The sequence below is a fragment of the Amblyomma maculatum genome, chromosome 3 (genome assembly GCF_055883805.1).
Source record: "Amblyomma maculatum isolate TAMU_Amacu chromosome 3, ASM5588380v1, whole genome shotgun sequence".
NCBI classification, from domain to species: domain Eukaryota; kingdom Metazoa; phylum Arthropoda; class Arachnida; order Ixodida; family Ixodidae; genus Amblyomma; species Amblyomma maculatum.
In genome coordinates this window covers 215,845,254-215,868,346 of record NC_139346.1, presented here as the reverse complement: position 1 = coordinate 215,868,346, position 23,093 = coordinate 215,845,254, and the positions used below count along the sequence as shown (strand labels likewise).

The window sequence follows — 23,093 nt, the reverse complement described above, 5'->3', positions numbered from 1 at the left end:
CCAGTGCAACATTTAGTTCCGATGTTCCGAAGGCCGAAACGTGCCGAATTATTCTGAATTTGTTCGAGGGTGCTCATTAGGGTTTCAGTAAAGGGATCCCACATGGACGCAGCATATTCTAACCTACTGCGAACTAGAGATTTGCAGAGAAGTTCCAGTGAGGTGGGAGCAGAAAAACATTTACGACGAAAGTAATCGAGAGTACAGTTGGCGTTGGTAATTACGGGAGTGATGTGAAGAGACCAAGTTAGATTACTTGTTATGTGAATGCCTAAATAGAGGTATGAAGATATTTCTTCTAGTTCGATGTTATTGAGATGATAGTGTGCTGGGTCTAAATGCGCGACACACGTAGCAATTTACGTTTAATTATATTTAGTTGCATTGACAACATGGTACACCACTCACAAATTCCATCAAGGAATTTTTGCCAAAGAAAAGAGTCGTTAGAGACGTTAATTTCACGAATTATTACGCAGTCATCTGGAAAAAAATGAATGTTAGAAGAAACGCAAAGATGGAGTTCATTAATATAAATTAGAAATAGAAGAGGCCCTAAGACAGAGCCCTATGGAACACCAGAATGCACGGAAGTCAATGGAGAAGGAATGTTATAACCTATTACAAACTGTGTTCGAGTACAACGAAAATGTTCTAACCATGTTAAAACATTCGAGTGAAGATTTAGCTTGCTAAGTTTAAACAGAAGTAATTTGTGACTAACCTTCTCGAAAGCTTTGGAAAAATCTAAAAAATTACAGTCCGCGCATGAATGACAATCAAGAATTTCGTGAAGTTTGTGAGTGAAGGTAAGTAATTGTGTCTCGCACGAAAATGATTTGCGAAAGCCGTGTTGAGCGACAGTGGAGAAGGAGTTTCAAGGAAGGCAAATATGTTAGTGTTTAAGATGTGCTCAAAAATCTTGCATGGAATACTGGTTAGCGATAGTGGGCGATATTTAAGAGGGAAATTTGTACTACCTGACTTGGGCATCGGAACCACCTTCCCGATCGTCCAGTCCACTGGAAGCATAGATGTATCGAGTGACTGCTGAAATATTTTGAAGAGGATGATTGAGGAATAAAGTTTAGTACTCTTCAACAACATAGCGTTAATTAAATCTGCACCAGGGCTTGTAGGAGGTGTAAGGTTTTCTATTAATTTTTTCTCTTCCTTCGGTGTCGACGTATATTGCATCCATCATTGAAAATTGCCAATCTTTCATTGTAGGAAACGTGATGCTAGGAGAAAGAACGAAATTGATCAATAACACGGAAAATTGAGCTAGTTGAAATTGAACGAAATTGAGACGAAACGTTTCATTAAGAAATTGAGTACTGTAGTATCAGCAATTGTTGAACCGTTTTCATGTAACAGTTTAATTGCTATCGGGATTAATGGCACGCCAGAATTTTTTGGGATCATTTGTAAGCATGTTCGGCACAGTGTCCATGCTAGACCACAGTGTGACCATGATGGCGTATTTAACATCTACACGCGCTTCAGTCTACGATTTTACTGGCGTATAATGTACCGCTTTGTACGACATTTCGTGCGCGCTTGCCAATCTTTTCAATGCCGAAAAACTCCTCCTCAGAAGTCCCCTGCTTCGTTGCAGCCGTTACCCTGTCCTGCCCGCCCGTTTGACCGCGTTGGCAAAGACCTGTATAGGGCCCTCTTCCTACTACTCCCGCTGGAAACCGCTGGATTATCGTGGCAGTAGATCATCTTACTCGCTACACTGAAACATCACCGTTACCCTCTGCCTCCGCACGAGTCATCGCTTTGTTTCTTCTCAAGAACCTGATTCTTCGCCACATGACCCCTCTACTCAGCGACCGCGGACGCGTTTTCTTGTCGGACGCTCTTCACCCCCTAATGAAAGAATGCCGCATCATTCACCGCACCGATAATTCTTACCACCCTGAGACGAATGGCTTGACAGAACGTTTCAACCATACTCTGAGTAACATGCTGGCCATGTACATGACGACGCTCATTCCAACTGGGACCAGGTTCTTCCCTTCGTAACCTATGCTTACAACACTGCGACACAGACCACCACTGGATTCTCTCCCTTCTTCTTTACAGGCGCGAGTCAACCTACACAATGGATAAGCTTCTTCCCTACCGCCACGATGTTTCTGAATTCACGTATACGCCACTCTCGAACGCCGCCCAGTACACAGAAGAATGCGCCGGCTCATCCGTTTGCTTACAACGGAAAACCAGTGGCAACAAAAACACCACCGTGACGCCGGTGAGGCTTCTTCACATTCCCCTAACTATCTGGTGTGGCTCTGAGTCTCTGGCACAACCCCTGGCCTATTTAAGAAGCTACTTGCTCGGTATCACGGTCCTTACGGGGTCCTTCAACAAACATATCCTGTCAACTACGTAGTTGAGCCCGTTACGCCCTCTGCAGATTCGCATCATCGTGGACGCGAAACAGTCCATGTGAACCCACTCAAGCCCTACTACGATTCATCTGTCCTTTCGGTCTCATAAGTCACCAGGATGGGTCCTTCTCTACCCGGGAGGAAACTATAGTGTCCCAATCTTCGTCGTTATAGCCACTGGCATGCATCTCGTGCTGGCTCGCCCGAGGACGAAGTTGGTCGCTGTCTTCGTGGTTCGCTACGGCTGGTACGCCTTGCTGCACGTTCATCTTCAGCAGCTGGATTCATCTGGGTCGCCTGAATAAACACACCCCTACATTTTCTCTTCTTGGGCTCCAGGATTACCCCGGAAGGAGACTGCAGCCATGAAATTAGGAGACGCCTGCTTCTGGGAAAGAGAGCCATGGCTAGCCTTGACCGCCTAGTAAAGAGCAGAGACATTACACTGCCAACTAAGATCCGTATAACTCGTGCTATGGTCTTTCCAGTTGTGAAGTATGGATTCGAGAGCTGGATTGTGAAGAAGGCTGACCGCCGAAGAATTGACGCGTTTGAATTTTGGTGCTGGCGGAGACTCTTGAGAGTTCCTTGGACGGCTAGAAGATCAAATTAGTCGATATTGTTGACCATAAACCCTGACTGCTTATTGGAGGGTCAAATTCTAAAGTTAAAGCTCAGCTACTTTAGTCATCTGATGAGAAGAGAGGAATCGCTGGAGAAATATTTGATGTTGGGAAAGGTTGAGGGTCACCGGAGAAGAGGTAGGCAGCGAACGCGATGGTTAGATGGCATCCTCGAGGCGCTGCAGATGAAGTTATGTGATGTTAGGAAGATAGTGAGAAACCGGAAAGCGTGGCGTGATATGGTCCATAGGGTCACGAAGAGTCGGAGACGACTGAACGACTGAACTGAACTGAACATTAGTAATTCATTTTAATGTTGTGAATTGTAAAAAAATGCACTCAGGGGATTAGAATAGATGTTTTAAATGAAGAGATAAGACCAGTATTAATCAAATCAAATCAAATCAGTTTATTCAAACATCCTATGGTGCTTAGGGGCACGGACAAAAAGCCCTCGATGGGCTTGACGAGGTCCGAGCCCCCTACAAGGCGTACAGTGGACAGCGTTTGATGCGTCAATAGCAGAAATACACTAGCAGGACGCTGCTGCTCATAAACAGAAAATCATAAAGAAGGATACAAATATGATACGAATAACAATGACAAATTTTTAGGTTATGGAACATGACAGATATGATGAACGAAAATTGCATAGCACTGGAAAACACAGCTGAATGAGTACATATGGCATGGTCAAACAAAGAACTAACAATATTACTATATGTATTTGTGCTAAAAATAATACGCAAATCCTTGAATGATTTGTACAGTGATTTGTGATTGTAATACAGTGCGCCACAGAAGCTTTTTTTATTGCGAAAGCAATACTACTCGCACTTTCAAGCCTTCGCGTGACCCGGCCGCAGTTACGTCTTACCCACGTGACGCTGTGACGTCACACCCTACGTGACACACGGGCTGGCAGGAGCAGCCAACTTGGGTCTCTCGTTTAACATGGGGCGGTTATGTCAGAATCAGCTTGCTAGGACCCTGGAATTCACGTTATCCCTATAGGCCACTAAGGCACGTTCATATGGGTTGGTTAAAGCGGGGCTTTATATGTGGGCTGAGGAAAAAGAAAAAGAGAAGAAGAACGCTCGGTTACCCGCAGCTAATGCTTTCACTGAATATTTGGATCAGCAGCGTTGAACCCTTGTAATTTTTTTTCAGCACGGTATTGACACGAACGGCTGGCTTTAAATGCGCGCTTATTCTTTTTGACAATATTTCCGCTATTTGTCCCCAGGTGACACTGCTGAGAGAACTTTACTGTTGAAAAATCGGACTCGCGCGCCAGAGCGTCATTTGCTCGAGTACTCCTACGGTATATGGTTGGGCAATACGCCGCCCGGGGGCCATGCTACGGTCGAGTTACCGAAGATGAGAAAGACAAAGTGTGTGAGCTTATGGCACGATCTGTGTTTTGGTGCTTTTGTCTCTGCTCGGTGTGAGTGCACCAGTTTTGCGTGGTGTGAACGCCTCCTGCCACGTAACAATGTTTTTCTTTTTTTTTTTTTTACACAAATGATACGCAGATCAGTGTCGGCTTTAAGGGTAGTCGCCAAGTGCGGTTGCACAGGGCGCCATCGTGAAGGATGCGCTGATCAGGCCTGTGAATGTCTCAGTACCTTCACAATTCTATATCTCCCACCCCTACAATTCTGTATCTGCGATCTCGCATGCCAAAAATGATGAATGGGCGTTTCTAGAGGCGTCCAGCACGTGGAGAGCTGGCACTTTATATCACCGAACGCTGTTAATACGCCGTACGTTTTGCATCTCGCAGGCCTTTTATCGATAGGCAAAATGATGTAAGTAAATAGTATGGTTGTAAGCATACCAGGCAAGTGATTTCCAACTGGTACATCTTGAATATTGCAAGCTTCTATTTCGGTATTGGCTCTTGGAAACTTCTTTCTTCAATATTACGTTTACTGTTATAATTCGTAACATACAGTAATTACCTTTTTAGCTGATTTCGTCACCTCATAACGCATAATCAGATCTTTTTTCGCTCTCTAAAAGACGAATTCCACAATTTCTCTTTGGGCGGCACCATTTGTTTTATTCACTGAATCGTGGGCATTTCAAGGTAAAGATGCACGGACTGACCAGTTCAGCAAATAACTGAAGTTGATACTTCTTTTCTGCCCCCAGTACATCCTTTCATTACGAGGAATTTGCAATACGCCGCACAGGTCATTGGGCAGGAACTGCAATACGATGAGCGGTCTAATAATACTTCTATTTTTTTTTTCTCTGTACTTGTGCAACAGCTCTGGAAAACTGCAGTGGTCCGATTCCGCTGGATGTGCAGAGTGGTCTGTTTTGGTTAATTTTCTTAGCTAAATGGAGTCATTATTTGTCCTTTAATTGCTATGGATCAGGTACTGTTACTTCCCTTTGCCCGTCTTATCTAACGGTAGCAATTGTTGGTTTCTTTTTGTTTAAATCGCGTTTTCAGCGTTTGAACTTCACAACTGCTAAAAACCTTGTTGAAGATAGAATAAATTTGTATGGCAATTTCTGTTAATGCTAACTAAACTTGCTTTTCGGTGGCAAGCCTTATTGCTTGTGTATATTTTAAACGGCAATACCTGCCTGCTAGGCGGTGGTTCATTACTTTTTGTGATGGCTTGGTGGCGACCACTTTTTGGGATTTTTAATTCACTGCGACCTTTCGAGGTACTTCCATCTAAATTAGAGATGCAATAATTCGGGCAATATGAAGACACGAGAGAAAAAAATATTTTCCCGCTTTATATTTCAGAAAACATATTTTCAAAAGGAGGAAAACGTCGATAGTGCACAGCTATACTAAAACCGATCTATTTTTTATTTAAGGCCAAAATGAATATGATATATTCTTTTATATTTCCATAATTAAAATACCAGCAATTATCCGGATTGAGAACCTACGCAAGATTTCTCGCCAATATGCCTGACAGATGTTCATTTGCATCAGTCTCCTCGGTTCATTGCTCAACTCTTCGGTGCGCAACCGGGACGCACAAGCTCCCCTGTAACCCGCCGATTGCCCAGATTCCAAAACTCTGACCAATTTCTTTAAATGGCCGCAGAAAACGATAAACCTGAGGTACGCGGCAGGATACAAAACTCAAAGGCGGAATAGAGAAAATTATTTTTTGCCGCTCGCGTAAAAATGCTTCCAAAAGTGAACCACGGGCAAACCATAGAAAAAAGTTTGAATAATCGCTCTACAGTGAAGTACAAGAAAATAGTCGAACCACAAGCTTTGATATATGTCGACACATGAAAAGCAAGGTGCGCAGTTCAAAAACTAAGGTGGGAAGCCTTTACCAGTTCCGTCTGAAGGCATATTATCGCGATGAGACAGCGAAACTAAAGCTCGCGGTCAAAACTAGCCACCTTGCAAACTAAATTATTATGTCAGGAAAAGTTCGTTTTTTTTTTTTTTTTTTTTGGAAAGGTTATCCTAAATGGAAGAACCCTTTATTTTTGGTCTTTTTATTCGACCGATTATATCTGTAATGTGAATATATCGTTTCTCTCATGCAATGTGAAAGAATTTTGTTGCACCATGTGCTCCCGCCTAGAAAATGGCAGCAAAAAATTCAGTCGCGAAAATTCAAATAATAGGAGGAAAAAAAATGGTAGGACTGGGAGGACACCCTGGCCGTGGTTCGAACAGGGCACCGATTTAGGGTAGTTTGCCCTCACGCAGATGTATCATTTATTGCCTTGTGGTGCAATTTCACCATCTTTTTGCAGGCATCATTGAAGCGTTTAGCATGCTCGTTTTCAGTTCACGCACACGCACGCACGCGCACACACACACACACACACACACACACACACACACACACACACACACACACACACACACACACGCACACACGCACACACGCACACACGCACACACACACACACACACACACACACACACACACACACACACACACACACACACACACACACACACACACACACACACACACACACACACACACACACCATATTATGCAAATAAACAGTATTTCAAGTCTCTAGTTGGGCAACTCGTCACGTTTTCATTGTAAGCTGGACGAAATACCGAATATCGTTTGCAAAACCCTACCTTCGTCTTTTCGACGCCAATCGTCGTCTCAACATTGCTCACCAGAACTGTACGGGGGTTTGGGCGGAACGACACAACGCTGTCCTTCAATACCGGCTCTCTCATTCGTTCGCTGCATTCTATACGAACCGCTTTTTTACTGTTGCAGTTTGCACGGCGCTCTCTAAAGATTTCCGTTTTTACTGTAACGTACGTGCTGAGTGCCGTTACAGCACTCGGTCTTTGCTACAGCTTCGTAAGCTCCAACGGCGGCGCAGGCACACTGACTCAGAAAAGGGAAGAGGGCGAGCGAGCTGTTAGGGAAGGAGGCAAGTCGAGACGGCGAGGCACATTTCGCTGCCCATTTATCCGGGCCGCAGTTCTTCGCAGTCGAGAGCAGATCACCCTCATCGAGCGAGGTGCATTTGTCCCCATTACGAATGCAAAGATCGCCGTTCTCTTAACTTGTGTTTCTCTTCTTTTTTTTCTTTCTATTTATATCTCGCTCGTCCCTATTCGTGTCCCGCGTCTCCTTCGGGCTTTGCTTTCGTGCGCCGCTATTCCTTTTCCGGTGTTCCTTCACAGTCACGCACGCTGCTGCTGCTGCTGCTGCTGCTGCTGCCGGTTCTTGCCGTGCGTCGGCTTCGCCCAGAGAGAAAAATGGCTTTCAAATGACGAAGTGGCGCCGGCAAGGTGTATTTTGTCCAAAGCAGTCAAGAATCTTGGGCACACGTGTACGCCTGACGCAAACAGACCGTCTACTTTTTTTTTCCCCTTCTGTTTTCTTCGTGCCCGTAATAAGGCCCTTTTCCTGCGCTGTCCCTGTCCTGAGATGAGGCGAAATTTACACCTGAGGGTACTTGAAGAAAGCACTAGGAGCCTTACAAAGCGAAGACTAGTGTACCCTGACTACAATTGTGTGCCGCTTTTGTGGGTTCTTATTTTAGCTCCCCTCTTCCAACCCCCTTCAGCCATTCGCCATTCCAGCAATCCATGCGGCACCTGGCGGCGAAACCATGCAACGAGCTAAAGAGGTCCAGTAGCAGACGCCCCTCGCTGGCGCTATGAAAACCCGCTAGCGCAGTGCTCGTAGCGCCGAAACAAAAAAAGAAAAAAAAAACAACGAAGAACCGATTATGCAGTGTTCATCAGTGCGCTTCAGCCCACTGGCACATCGTTTCATGTATTTCCTTTGTTATCTAGCAATCGGCGTTAGAGAATCGACGCATTTCCAGTCTCCGCGGAACGCACTGAAAGTGCCGTCGACAATTTGTATATAGCCTCGTCAGTTTTTGTTGTACAATTTCTTTCCTGGTATCAACTGCCTTCTACAGACGCGGAACACCAACGGTTCAGTACGAGTAAACAATACGTACTACGCAGCTCGACTTCTCGAGTCGCATACATAAGTCGATATCAGTGCACGTATGAACAACTCTTAGTTGTGACAACTTGATCTTAGCGCTTTTTAAGCTTTTTCTGCTTAGACCTTCATCACCAAATGCGCGTAAGGGAGCAGTTTACGACGACCGGCTGAATACTTCGCCGCGTCAGACATGCGTCTCGAGATCTGCAGGCCACGCAGCGCGTGGCACTGCGCTCGATCTTGGGCGGCGCACGTTACGAGAATGGGGCCCGTTGCATGATCGTTCGCCTATGCGGCCGCTCACTTTCCACGTCGCAGCTTATCACACTTGAATAAGATTCTACGCTTGTGGGAGGTTTCCCAGCTTTTGGTATGGTTACCACCACCAAGTGTTTCCAGCCGAGTGGAATGTCTCCTCCTTGCCATACCTCATTTACCACATCCAACAAGCTGTCAACAGCGGCTCCTTCTAAATTCTCGAAGACTGCATAAGGAATATCGTCATGCCCAGGCGCAGTTTCACCATTCGCTTCTTCTATAGCAGCCAATAACTCCAATTTTGTAAATGGTGATGTTATTCCTGTTTTATCAACCGCATCCACTGTCGGTCAAAGCGCCGGATAATGTGCACGGTTCGGGAAGAAAAGGGCAACAGCTGCTCTGCAAACTCCTCTGGTGTAAGCTGTAATGCGAGCCTAATACTTCCCGCGTGATCTTTAACCTGCCGCCTCTTTTCCACGCCATGGAAAGTCCTCCAGAGAGCCTTGTTGGTCGTTCCTGATCCCAAACGGCTGCACCATTCATCCCATCTCCTATGAGCCAGCTGTTTTTCATATCTGCGTGCCTGTGCCGTCACTCTGTTTACCTCAATTTTTCTTTGCACGTCTTCAGGATGGCTACCAGCCTGTATCTCGGCCCGTTTTTGGCGTGCCCAAAGTTTTAGTAGGTGCAGGTCGGGAGTTGGCTGATCTTCGTTCACTGTAGTTGTAATGGTGTGATCCTTGAGTATCGTTTGAAGGGTGGTAACGAGAGTATTCGGGCTAACTGAATGCGTTCGAGTATCCTGCCGTACACCATCCCAATGTGCAACAGAAGCTTTCTTTCGAATTTTTTTCATATGTCCCAAATTAAGACCAATACTAATGGGGACATGGTCACTACCCCACGCATCTAATTCCGCCTGCCATTGTGGTGCACCAGGGCCCTTCAACCACGTCAAGTCTGGTGAGCGTGTGTGTGTTGCATGTAGTGTTGCGACTCCTGGATGATTTAGCAGTGTAAATTCCATTTCTGTGAAGGCAGTATGAACTTGATCACCCCTTTTAGAATCATAATCATATCCCCATACGGTGTGCGGAGCGTTAAAATCTCCACCGATTAGTATCGCAATTCCAGGGTATGAATGGCGAATATGCTTAACCCATCCAAGATTAAGTACTGTGTTTCTTGGCCGAGCGTACACGGACACTAATATAAGGGGCGTTTTGTTCGGACGCGTGAGTACAGCAACTACTTCCTGCTGAGTGTTGCACCCAAGTCAAGTGGCGTTTGGGGAATGTTGACCCTAGTATAGACGCCAGCTTTTCCTGGTGTTTCGTTCTCTGCTCTTGCTCGTTTATCAGGGGTAGAAGGACACTGGTACCCTATATATCCTGTTATTGAATATAACCTATTGTGCTCCTGTATCAAGAACGCCCATGAATGCAGCTTGCCGTACAATAATTTTGTCTTTATTTCCCCAACTTTATTAGAGAGCCCTCTGCAGTTCCATTGTGTAATCTGTTGCCACTTGTTTCGGCTACTTCTATCCATGATGTAAACTGCTCTGAATGAGGTGTGTCAGTTGCGCAAGTGTGTCCAGTACCGCCTTCCAAATAGGTGTGTTATCGGCAGGTTTACAATTCCGAGCATCCACTAACCTTGCTGTCGTACTGCCTGCAAGCGTTTCTTTCTGTTTTTTGAGCTCTCCTTTCGGCGTTGGGCTATACGTGCTTTCTTTTGTCGCAGCTTTGCAATTTGTGCTGAAAGCATCGAAATTTCTTTTTCTATTGCATCCTGCTGGCTTGTGCAGTCTTTAAGGTCCGGAAAATCATCAGCTGTGAATGCCACTGTGCTCCGTTTTGTGCGTCGTCCATTCTTTAGCGTAGAGGCAAAAGATGCACTGTTCTGTGCAATCACCTCAACAGGCTCTTCTTCTTCAGGCAAGTCATCAAACAGCTCTTCGGCCAGAGCTGCAAATCTGTTTTTAACCATTAACGGTGCACATTGTTTTGTCGTCCAGCCCTTGCTAACTCGAGCTTACGCTTTTTTGTCGGACACTGAGAGGAAGTGATATCGTGATCATCAGATTTGCATAGGCCGCATTTGAATTCCGCTTCTCCAGATTCAGTTATGTATTCGGGGTTAACTCCATATGGACAAAATTTCTGCATATGGCCTTCTTTGTAGCACCTGTAACAGTGCACCGGTCTAGGTTTGCACGTTTGGGTCGCACTATGCGGCCATTGTAGTAAAATCTGTCCGGAAGAGTATCATGGTCCCTGTAATGTGATGAGAAAAGTGCCTCTGTTCCCCATACGACGTGCGGCTAACACAGTATGTGTTTCTCATATGAGGTCTCTGGCCACCGTCTCCGGGGAATCTTGTAGGTCTAAGTCATAGACGACACATGGCTGAGTTTTTGGACCAGACGCAAAATACGTCTGGACAGGAAGATGCTCCTCTGTCGTGATTGGAATCTTTGTTAATGTGGTCATTTTGCGTGCATCCTCAATGGTCGCTAAATGTACTGTGACAGTATTAGATGCCCTGTGGCTTACAAACCCCTGGTAGTCTGTGGTACCAAGCGCTGCGTCTATTACTCTCTGCATAGCTCTGGTGGGTATCTTAGTGATATCAAACTGCACTGTTGGTCTGATATGCACTCTGAAGGATTTCTTCAAGGCTGGTGTTGGATAAGCAGAAGCTAGCTTATCAGGGGCGGCCCTTACCTTCTTTGCCGGTGGTGTGTTGACTGGTGGCCCAGGTAGTTTGACCAGCCGGGGTGTCCGTTGAGAAGCGTTAGGGACGACTTCCTGTTGCACATCCATAGCCTGATGTGTATCGTTTAGCTCGAGTAGCGGCCCGAGCGTTGTCCTCGTATTCGAAGTAATGTCCACGTTGCTCTGTGGCCAAGTAAAGGATCGTTACCGTAGCCTGCCGTTGTGCTTGCAGAAGTCACAGCGACTACCGGAGGGTTCATTGTCGTCCCCATGCTTGCCATCTTATCAGAGCTGAGGCTCCGCGGAGCCCCAATAGGCCTAGCAGCAAGGTCGCGTCGGCATTCTGCAGCTCCAACCCGGAGGGCTGCGTCCTTGACGATCTTCTTGCCACGCACGGGTTGTTTGGCCTTTATGCTCTTCTTCAAGAGTTTGATGGCCGCTGTGTGGGCGCGGAATACAGAAGTAGTTCAAAATCTTAATGGACACGATGTAGCCACGGTGCTCAGCTACTGACAAATGCCACTTAATTTGGCCATATGACAGGAATATTATATGCTCGCGAAATGCAGGACATTCTGCAATTATGTTTTTTGTTGAAGTGCAAGCTACGAATATTAGTCGCTGCACACACACTGAAAATAACCGCGCATAGGCGCGGTTTTGAAATTTTGACAGCATGATTTCTTTAGCACAGCAAATACCGAGCAGTGACATACCCAGGCTGATGCAAAGCAAATTTTTAGATTATTATGAGAGCAGGGGTTTATATAAGACTGTTTTGAATTAAATGGATTCTCAATGTACTCTTGCGACTATCAAATATATTTACCCCTCAAGTAAACACGATCAAGCAAGGAGGTAAGCGAGATAGTGAACCCGTGTGGAATTGGTTACTGCTTAACTTCGCTTCTGAGAAACAATGGCTTTGCAGGGAAGAGAGCTACAGCACTTAGCCGTATGGCGATCTCGCCGCAATGATTAACCGGGTGAGAAAAAAGCACTCAAACTATTTGATCGTGCGTACAGAGGCACAGAATGGCTTGTCTATCGCATCTCCTCGGCAACAGGCTTCAGGCTGGCCCACGCTTCAGTAACTGTAGGATTCAAAACAAACGAGAGTATTGGCCTCGAGATCGAGCAAAGCCGCCACCTAGCGAGGTAGCGGCAAACCCTGCCCAGTGTGGATGCGTGTTCACGTTGCGTGTCAGCCCGCAGTTATTTAGGTACGCGCGTACGGCGTGTACAAAAGTAGTTTTCTTTTTTGTTTCGCGGTTCCTGTGCACTTTTGCTTACCTATCTATTTCTCGCAAAAGAAATATGAACAGGCTATTACCCCACGCTCCATTAAAAAAAAAAGAAATACTTGTCCATATCGAGTATGTCACGCTGGAAAGGGTATCATCAGTCGCGGTCTTCGGCGCTTGAGATTCTTTGACCAGCGGTGTCTCAAACAAAGCGCTGCTGTCGTTAGGCGCCATGTTAAAGTAAAACAGGTTGCTGCCGTCAATACAACTTAATACAAACGGTCGAAAATTCTATATCCCCGTTTCTGTTTGGAACACCTCAACTACTGAAACATGCGACCGGCACACTGCTGCATAGCAAGATCCAGTTTGAACAAGCCACTCTGTGCCTGTACAGACGATAGAGTTGTCTGAGCATTTTTTGTCTTTTCTTTTTTTGCTGTTAAACCTCTGTCGTGGTGTCTCAGTGGTAGGCCGCTCGACTGCTGACTTCGAGAACGGAAAGGGGGGGGGGGGGGGGGGGGGGGGGTTGGTTGGTTGGTTTGTGGGGTTTAACGTCCCAAAGCAACTCAGGCTATGAGAGACGCCGTAGTGGAAGACTCTGGAAATTTCGACCACCTGAGGTTTTTTAACGTGCGCTGACATCGCACAGCACACGGACGCCTTGCTTTTCGCCTCCATCGAAAAGCTGTCGCCGAAGCCGTTCGATTCGAACGGGGGGTGGCGCGTTAAACCCATACATGCATTTCATTTCTTCTTTTTTTATGTTGAAGGATTCTGCGCATCCCTAACAAGTGGTAATGAGCATGTTTCGCTTTAGAGAAATGCTCGAGCGTTTGAGAAACAAATCTTCGCAGCACCTGTTACACTAATTATTGCATATTATACATAGGTCAATGTATACTGGTATCCCATTAGAATCATTACAATCTATTTTTATCTGGGCTGTCTTTCGAGTAAACTGTTTTTTTTTTTTTGGCAATAAATGCATATTTATAGTTACACGATACGATGAACTTCATTTCTTTGAGAATAGTTTTATATCCGGGACCTGTTTTGGAAGTAAACGACCGCCCCAAGTCGCTGTTTAACAAGAATTACAATGATAAAGAACAATTCAGCCTTCAAAACTCCTTGCCGGAACTTGACAGCAACCAAGCGCAGTTTTTACGATGTCTTCGCAGCTACTGATTCCTAGCTTGAACGTTACTGGAAACTAATCGCTGGAAATCCTAAATTTGGTGAAGTGTGTAAAAATTCTGTCACATGGTGAAATTCATTGTCATTGAAAAAAACAACTAATTACACTACTAATTTACCATTTATAAACATCACACACATAAGAAATTCCTCATATTTCCCTCAGTTTCAGGAAATCATTTAGATTCATTTCACAGTGCAACACTACCAGGTTATCTGCCGCAAGAACCATCCGCCTTGTTGTGAGCTCGGTAAACTCAATCCACTCACCGCTCCAGACGTGAGCAGTCAGCTTTCCTGTGCGGCAAGGTTTCCTGTGCAGTGTCGGCGTAATCTCATTTTTGGGTAATACTTGTGCCTGGTTGCCCAGCCAGAGTTGATGTCCATTTAGTCTACGGCAACCCGCTGGGCAGTACGCTGTCAGTGCTACATTTAGCCTGCTTAATCCTCGAATCAAGTACGACATAATGAACCAGGCTACCTCGATTCATTCTGAAGTACTGCAGCTCAGAGAACGAACTTTGTATCTCCGTGGGCGTGACTAAATTTGTGTGTCTCACTATAAGGGAGTAATTTCTCATCAGGCGATAAGATATGTCATGTTCAGGCCCCAAGTGTCAGGCCTGTGAGCACCATACAAAGCAAACAGCGTGAAACCGATACCAGTATATCTAAAAGACAGTGGTTTCGTGCCTTGGTTTCCTGAAATCCTCTTTTTTTTTTTTTTTTTTTGCTGAATTAGCGAAATCTACGGATTTTTTTCTGCAATATTGGAACACACTAAACAGTAAATCGCTAAGCCATTGCTTAAGCCACGTTTTCATCGTCAACAAACCCGCCGTGAACTCGAAAGCAGACGTATGCCGCGTGCGTTTCTGCGAGTGCCGCCGGCTGCCGATCCCCACTATCGGAGCGACAGTGGCACCACCTCTAGGTCGATCTCGCGGCGAATGCGATTTCTGGGCGTTTGCAATAAGTTGGATGGACGTCGGCGAATTGCTCGTTTTCCTTTGGTACGACACCTTACGAAATATCCACGTGTTCTAGACGTCGCGCGGCAAAGAATATGAACCAGTTAAAATCGACGGAGGATGTCACACCCAACATCACATACTCGATAAGGACAATTATCGCCTTCATTTCAGCATGCGATGATTGCCAGCTCATATTTCTTTCGCAAGAAGCAGACAGCCTGGTTATTAAAAGCGCACCTTAATCGCGAAACCAACAGCAGACACAAGGCCGTACGCGTGCACATAAGCAGTGCGGGCTAGCAGAAGACGCGAGCGCTAATCCACACTCAGTAGGGTTCGCCGCTGTTCCGCGAGGTGGTGACTCTGCTCGATATCGAGGCCAGTAGTGTGCCCTGGTGCAGGAAACTGCCTCCTTCTGTTTCGTCGATGTATGTTAAGCCATTTCATCTGGCGGTAATAGGTAAATGTTTTCGCTTTAAAAGCATTTTTCTACCTGTGAATTATAAATTTGGCGGTTAGCGTGTAATTTAATTGTCGACACAGCATCTAGTAAAACACGGGCTCATACTTGTAACCTTATTTCCGGCCGACTTTACGCCATAAGTCCAGTTTTTCAGCAGACTGAGGATGCAACGATCATCCTGCTTTCACATTACATGCCCTGCACTTATCCCGTTCCTTTTTCACGCTCTCATGACTGCGTAAACAGACCACTGCCGTCTTCATTCCGCGGCAGGGCCCGTACAGTCGTAATCAAAAAGATTTACCCGCTTATAATACAGTAGAAAGTCGAGCTAGTTGGTCAGACGACATGATCAACCAAGCAGCAGAATAGGTGACAATAGATAACAAACACACACGCACACACAAACGAGGGCGCGCGCGCCCGCACGCACGCACACACACACACATAAACAAGGACGATGCTGCACTGACAACTAATTATCTGCACACCAACACCTTCTTTCTCAAATTCTATGTACACACCACTTCATCTTTCACTGTCCTCCAAGTTATCTAAAAAGTCTTTCTCTTTCTTCGATAAGAGGAGTGCTGACACAATTGTGACTAGCCAAATATATCGCCCAGGCTTCCAAAATCTCACTCATCGATTTGTCCTTATTTCTCCTCAAAACTGCTACGTTATTAAGGTCTACTTAATAACCTAATAACGTAGCAGATTTGAGGAGGAATAAGGACTAATTGACGAGAGAGATTTTGGGAGCCTGGGTGATATCTTTGGCTGGTGGTGATTGCGTGAGCACGGCTTCTGTTCTCTTATCGAAGAAAGAGAAATACTCTTTAGATAACTGGGAGGACAGTGAAAGATTAAGTGGTGTGTACTTGGAAGTTGAGAAGGAAGGTGTTGGTGTGCAGATAATTAGTTGTCAGTGCAGCATCGTCCTTGTTTATGTGTGCGTGTGTGTGTGTGTGGGGGGGGGGGGGGGGGAGGGTGCGCGCGCGCCTCTTTTGTGTGTTGTCACCAATTCTTCGGCGTGGTTCATCATGTTACCTTCCTTATATTTGTGTGACTTAGTATTTATTACACTCTTCTTATATAGCTCACAGTTCGGTTGTAGCATGCATGTCGGGCTTGGTCCTTCTAATTCTGATCGGCATTCTAATCGTGTGTATTGTGTAAAGGTCGAGTGCAATGTCAGATACATTGACCCTGTTGCGGCGGATATGAGTCCACTCAGATGACTATAGTATCTATCGTCATGCGACATTCCAGTTGGTTCATTTTCAAATCTAATTTCAGGGCGTCAGTGGCATTTTCGAAAATTCAAGCTGGGTTCCTAGAATGCCAGTCCAAGCTTGAGCATCCCTAGTGGCCACAATAGTGGGCATGCTGCGCGAAAGGAAATAGCCAACTTATACATGCATCGGCCGTAATGCCGCTATCGGAAGGCTAATTGATCCTATTTAGAATTATCAACATCGTGTCATGGTTGTTGCGTGTTTCAGGGTTGCTGTTACATTACTGAAAGTAGTTTTGATTTTACTTTACTTTGTTCCCTGAAGGGATGCTCATTACCTTCTGTCATTCATAATGTGGGATGAAGCATCAAAACAGTAATTTACATCCACTTTCCCTGTGTTTTAGGATGTAGCTCTGCTCTTTGCACAACAACTTCCAGGGTCATTCACGTCAGCGTTTGACCTTGATCCTCCGGAGGGGGGCTAGCGCGAGCTCTTGTTGTTTACCAAATAACCTATATGGCACATGTCCACGCAGGGGATCGGCTGGCCAAGAAGGCCAGCTCTTTTGTCCACGCTAGTGCCCGCATCTTCAGTCTTCTTCATCCCTAGCACTACCCAGGGCCACTTCGTGGCTTTCTGATGGCTTTCTGATGCGGCTTTCTGACGTGATACTACGTGACCACCAGTTTTAACAACTGCTATCTTCGTCGGCGCTTGTTTGCTCAGTTTCGTCGTGGATGAAGTTTGTTCCGGTCAATTAACGCTTCGGCGCAGGAGTCAGGTTAAGTGTGAACATCCACACGATATAGCTCGCTAAGAAGCAGCATCGAACAGAAAACGTAATCGGCTTGAGGCAGAGACCGACCAAGAGCGAAGAATCTCGCGTAAAGAAATGTGGTGGTGCACGTGGTGGCAAAAACTTTTATTTAAGTAGAGGTGTAGGCCCCCTAGGGGGACCCACGTGTCCCTAGTTCGGGACCCCATTGGTCGAAGCCGCCGTCCTTGGCTCTCTGGGCCAAGGCATTTTGGGCTTGAAGGTCTGAGCAGCCAAGCTCTCGTGTAGGGTTAGGGTTGGGGGTTAAAGCTGAGTTTTGCTGGCAGGCCCACACCATGTGGTAGGTATCTGCTGCCTCGCCACAGTGCTGGCACATGCCGGTGACCATGAGGTCAAAGTGTTTCATAATAGCCGGGCATAACATAGTGTTGGTAATAAGTCGCAGGAGCACGCGTTCGTTCGCCTTCCCGAGCCCCTTAGGGGGTGTAGCTTTAACGAAATTATAGAGTATTACAAAGAAATGTGAAGCCATGCTTAACACCGCTTGCGCTCGGATAACTAGGTTTGACAGAGATCAACCTTCTATTTTTTTTTTTTTAGCTCCAGCCCTACTGCGTTTATTTGCGAGTCTCGTGTTATTCTGCGCTATTCGTTGACCTTGTACTCACGCGTTCTACAGTTGGCGCCACGTACAGCGCTCCGCATATTGTTTTATCTCGCGCATTACAGCAAGCGTTGTCATCTTCGTCGTGCGCAAGCACGAGAACAATACGAAATCGCCGCATATGATCACGCCACGTGTAAAACTGCAAAACACTTTCTCGTCGTGCATTGAACATCGTCGCCTTCGTGAAATTCCAACTCCGTCACTCCTTCAGTTAACCTACGTAAATACGTCGTCGTTTCCGAGAAGCTTACCAAGCGCGGAAGCGAGCCAAGATCGGATTAGCAGCCTCACTGCGGCTGCGGTTGATGGCTAACGCTGATGAAACTTGGTTCAGGAATAGTTGAAACTCTACAATTTGTATTTTCCTTTTTTCCAGCTATTTCTGAAACACGATAAAATACGATAAAGCCACAGTTTGGCAGCCCGTGTCGTCTGTATCGAACGGGAAAAAGTATCGACGTGGCATCGCACTAACAGACGCAGAAATGTCTGTCACGATACCAAGAAAAACAAACGTGTCCAAACTTTCATATTAAATTCAGTTCGCTTACGTTTTTTTGTGGATTCTCATATATAGGGTAACCAAGACTCAGAATTAAAATATTGCGAGGAGTAATTAATTCGAGAAGTAACACGACGCATAATCAGGCAGCGAATCGCTGCATAGGAGCTTTCTTTTTTTTTATTTTCATTCTTATTTATGGGTTAACAGTTTAAGTAGCTAGCTCTACAGGAGATGCATTAAACAGGTGATTTTGCAGCGTGTTACGCTCAGCACGTTTCGTGCGTCCATTACAGCGGCTGTCTTTCGCGACTTATTTCACGCCGGCCCACTACCCGGCTGTGTGCGCGGGGCGTGGTGCAAACGAAAACTAATGGGCCATTGGCCGCTTTCGCTGGTGGCGCATACCAAATCGCGGACGCACGTCGAGTGGACCGCCGTCGGTTCTTAGCGCGGAGAACGGCGCGAGGCAGAATACGCTGAAAGTGTCGGATTGCACGCAGCTCCTCGTCCTTCCCCCACGCTCCAGATCCGGGGGCAGCGGCCGCTAGTGGTGCTTCTCTTCATTCTGAAGTGCGGAAAGCGCTCACCACTGAAGAAAATGGCGCTAGCGTCGACCTAGAGGGGCAAGTGGGATCACGTGACTCTTCTTCCTGCTGCTACAGCAGGCGCTCAATTGAATTTGTGCGTTTTAAGCGGTAAAGATTATTTTTTCTCTAGTTTTGGTTGTTAACGAGTGACAGCATTGAAACTTTTAATTGTGCGTCGTCGCTGGACTTGTTGCAATTTTGAGCTATGCCATGGTACTTTGGTGCTCTGATTCTCAGTGCCGACGTACGCGACGCAATCCGGCCGGTCCCGGCGTAGTATCCCATTTCTACTTGAAAAGTAAAATGAGAGAAGCTCGGGTAGTCAAGCTACAGTAGTGGTCATTTTCATGTGTGCAGTAAGTATTTCAGCGAGCAAGACTTTTTCTACGGTGTTGGCGCTGAACAGTTCAATAATTACGGCTAACAGGCCGGCGCGGACGTTTGCATTAATGAAACCTGATGAAGAATGATGCTTGGAAGCACAGAAAATGTGCTGACTTAGCTTCTTAATGGAGCAATATAACATCTGAGAGCAAGGACGGTTTCCAAAACAGAAGGTCTCAAATTTCTTCCCAATGAAAGATTGGTTTAGGGCAACGAAAGCTTCACCGAAATGAACTATAAGGTTTTGCCTATATACGACAGCGGTATGCATGATGAAACATTTTAGGCAGCTTCAGCAACAGGGAAGTAGCACTTTGAAATGACCGAGAAATCAAATCACCATGTTCGAGGTAACTGGGGACCAACAAAACTACTTTGCGCGGGAAAAACGAACGCCCGCTTGGAGCCCGAGTGGCAATGGTCACAGTCATTGTGCAATAATTCGCAGCATAGAACACGCATCTGCAGAGTTACATAAAAAAATTACAAGGGTTCAACGCTGCTGAACCAAATATTGAGCGAAAGCATTAGCTGCGGGTGACCGAGCATTCCTCTTCTTCTCTCTTTCTTTTTCCTCAGCCCACATATAAAGCCCCGCTTTAACCAACCCATATTAACGTGCCTTTTAGGGGCCTATAGAGGTAACGTGAATGCCAGGGCTCTAGCAAGCTGATTCTGATATAACCGTCCCATGTGAAACGGGAGACCCAAGTTGGTAGCTTCTGCCAGCCCGTGTGTCACGTGGGGTGTGACGTCACAGCGTCACGTGAGTAAGACGTATCTGCGGCCTGGTCACGCGAAGTCTTGAAAGTGCAAGTATTATTGCTTTCGCAATAAAAGATTTCTCCACCTTATCCTCTTTTTACAACTTGTCTAGCCTCTAGACTACTACATACACGTGACTAGTTTAACGGTGCCGCTTCAGCCCGAACAGTCCGAAGTGCTCCGCATCTGTTAGGCACCGTACAGCTCAGCTCTTCCAACAGAGTAATCTGATTATAGTAATTCAACGGCTTCTTACTTCTGCCTGCTTGTGTGGCAGGTTCAGTTCTTTCAATAACGATATCAAGGACAGCCGGCACGCGTCCTCATCGCCGTAGTCAAAGTTCGCAGGGCTACGATTAGACAGCTTGCTCACTGAATGGTAATTTTTTTTTTTTTTTGCCGAATGAATGTGTCTAATTCTTCACAATATGCCTAAACAGCCCTGCACGGAAGTTTACATCAAATAAATAGTAAATGTAACTTTAACGCGCAACTAAACTGTCCAGGAAAGCATCACAGGGTGACGGCAATTCAACGCGCGTTACCCCGCTTAGTGCGTCAGGCGGGTGCCTCCGTGAGGTGGTGTCTCTCCCTTTACGGCGCAGTCAGGTGTCCACCGAGAAATATGACAGGTATTGCGCTTTTCGTTTCTTGTAAATCAATTTACAAAGTACCCATCGCGTCTACTCTTAAGGTGAAGCTTGAAAATCCCCTGTTTGTTTCTTTCGGCAGTTCCGTGCATGCGAGCCAGCGCTCAAATTGAGTCGGCTATAAGTGCCACCGGCAACAAAACGCTTGTGTGGCTTACCGGTATTTGAGCTGACAGGAAAAGGGACGTTGAAGGCTTCGTTAAAGCGTTTACTAATACGCCAAGGCTATTTGAAGCCGCAAAAGACGAACAAGGGCAGTTACTATTGTCGTTCTTATGCTTATTACCGCTTTTGTTCATATATTTTTTTAAATTTATTAATTGCTTTATATAACAAAAAATCGAAGAGAGAACAAACACATATGGACTTTGGGATCTTCAGCCGTGGCCTCCACATGTCGCGCGCGGTGCACAGCCTGCAGCACCGCACGCTACATGTGGAGGCCACGGCTACAGATCCCATCGGCGGCTTGTGGCACTCGTTAATGACTGCGACTGCGACCCTGCTCACCCCTAGCTTATTTTGTTTCTAAAAACGACTTAATTTGCATGAAAAACATTACCATAACATGAAAAACAAGACATTGCCTTATACTTTCGATGGCTTAAAGGAGCGCTGGTTTCTTTCTAGTGGTGTTTGTTAGATTTCTTTTACTTTAGCCATTTTTTTTGCTGACTACGTGGTTGGATTGACGGATGCCAAAAAAAAAAAAAAGGTTTAAGGGTCCCTAATCTTCTGTGCCCACTTTTCAGGCATTTGCTTTAACGAAATATGATCATTTAGCACAACGCCATAGGTAAAACGCGTCTGCCATTCGAATCTTGTCCTTTTGAGAATCTTCATCATATCGAATACGTGCCACCTGGGGGACATAACGCAGTAATCCATACCCACTGAACAAAGGCCCGCGTCTTCACAGTGTCGGAGTCATAACCGGGTCGGAGCTATGGATTAGTTAAATATGTGGAGCGATGTTCGTTCCCTAGGTTCTACCCGTCGTGCATGTAGCGCATGCACCTACGAAGGCGGCAGAGCTATTTTCTCAGTCTGAGGCCGTTACAAACCCGAAACGAAATAAATGCTCTTCCTTGAATGTGCCATTTTAGAATCGGCGAGAGAAAAGTGGATTCTGTGAGAACCCGACCTTTGCAGGTCATTAGTTGTTCGAAACTTTAAGCCCTCTAAGGAGCACAGCAGGGTTAGCAGAGCCTCTTCCAAACGCACACCCCTGAGAGAGCCGGGCGCCGGGCCGGGGGACGCTTGTACCCATTTTACCGGTGGGTGTTCGGTGGTGGGTTTCGAACTCTTTTGAGCAGGATTGATGACCCCGCAAGGTCTGTCAGGGAAGCTGCTCGCACACAATGCTGGTCTGACAACAAACGCGGCTTAGGCAACCCAGGTTCCCTTCGAGCTAGTGGCCAATGTTGCTGTCAATTTTCTCTCCACTGAGGAGTTTCGCTATCAGCGGCCATCATCGACGCGGCAAAAACGCTATCTCCACATCTAGTTACAGGCGAAAAATACCGAATACTGCCGAACTCCACTTAATTGAAATATATTCTACACCCTTTTCGACGGCCTTAACGGGGGGGGGGGGGGGGGGGGGGGGGGGGGGGGGGGGCTGGCCGGGAGTGGCCTTCACGGCGTCTTGTAGAGGTCTTTGAATAAAAAACAACATCAGGGAGAAGAGCATGTCGAAAATAATTGGCGGCACTATCGCGCTGACGTCAGAGACAAATATGAGCTAGTGATTTCATATACTCTCTTCCTATGCTTTGGAGTGGTGAGAGTTACAAATTTTATGCACAGCCTTATGCCCGCTTCATTGTCTCAGTGCATTTGACGTTCCACAGCTGAATGCGAAGTCACGAACTGTGGGTAGCTAGCGTGTTCGGCTGCCTTTCGGTGGTGGCAGAAGAGAGTCGCATCTGAGCCGACGTTGCCACGCACGCCCACAATTCCCAGAATCGTTATATTCAACCCGAGCCTATGGTGCAGTTCGTTGATGTTAACTTACTTCAGTACTAGTGGAGGTTTCTTCGCATATTCAGTGAGTAACTGAGCACCATTTAGCGTAACACTTCCGAACCAAAAAGTCCAATGAATAACGAATGTTTATAAGCCTTGTTAGTGCATCCTTGCATCGCTGCACTTTCCCTGTATATGACAAAGAATGACGTCCAGAAATGTG

The 23,093-nt window shown here is 46.2% G+C and overlaps 1 protein-coding gene across 4 annotated transcripts in view; it reads left to right on the top strand.

Moving 5' to 3' along the window:
• Positions 1 to 23,093, top strand: part of LOC146197698 (uncharacterized) — a 448,896-nt gene that overhangs the window by 169,891 nt on the left and 255,912 nt on the right. The gene's annotated exons all lie outside the window — the stretch shown is intronic.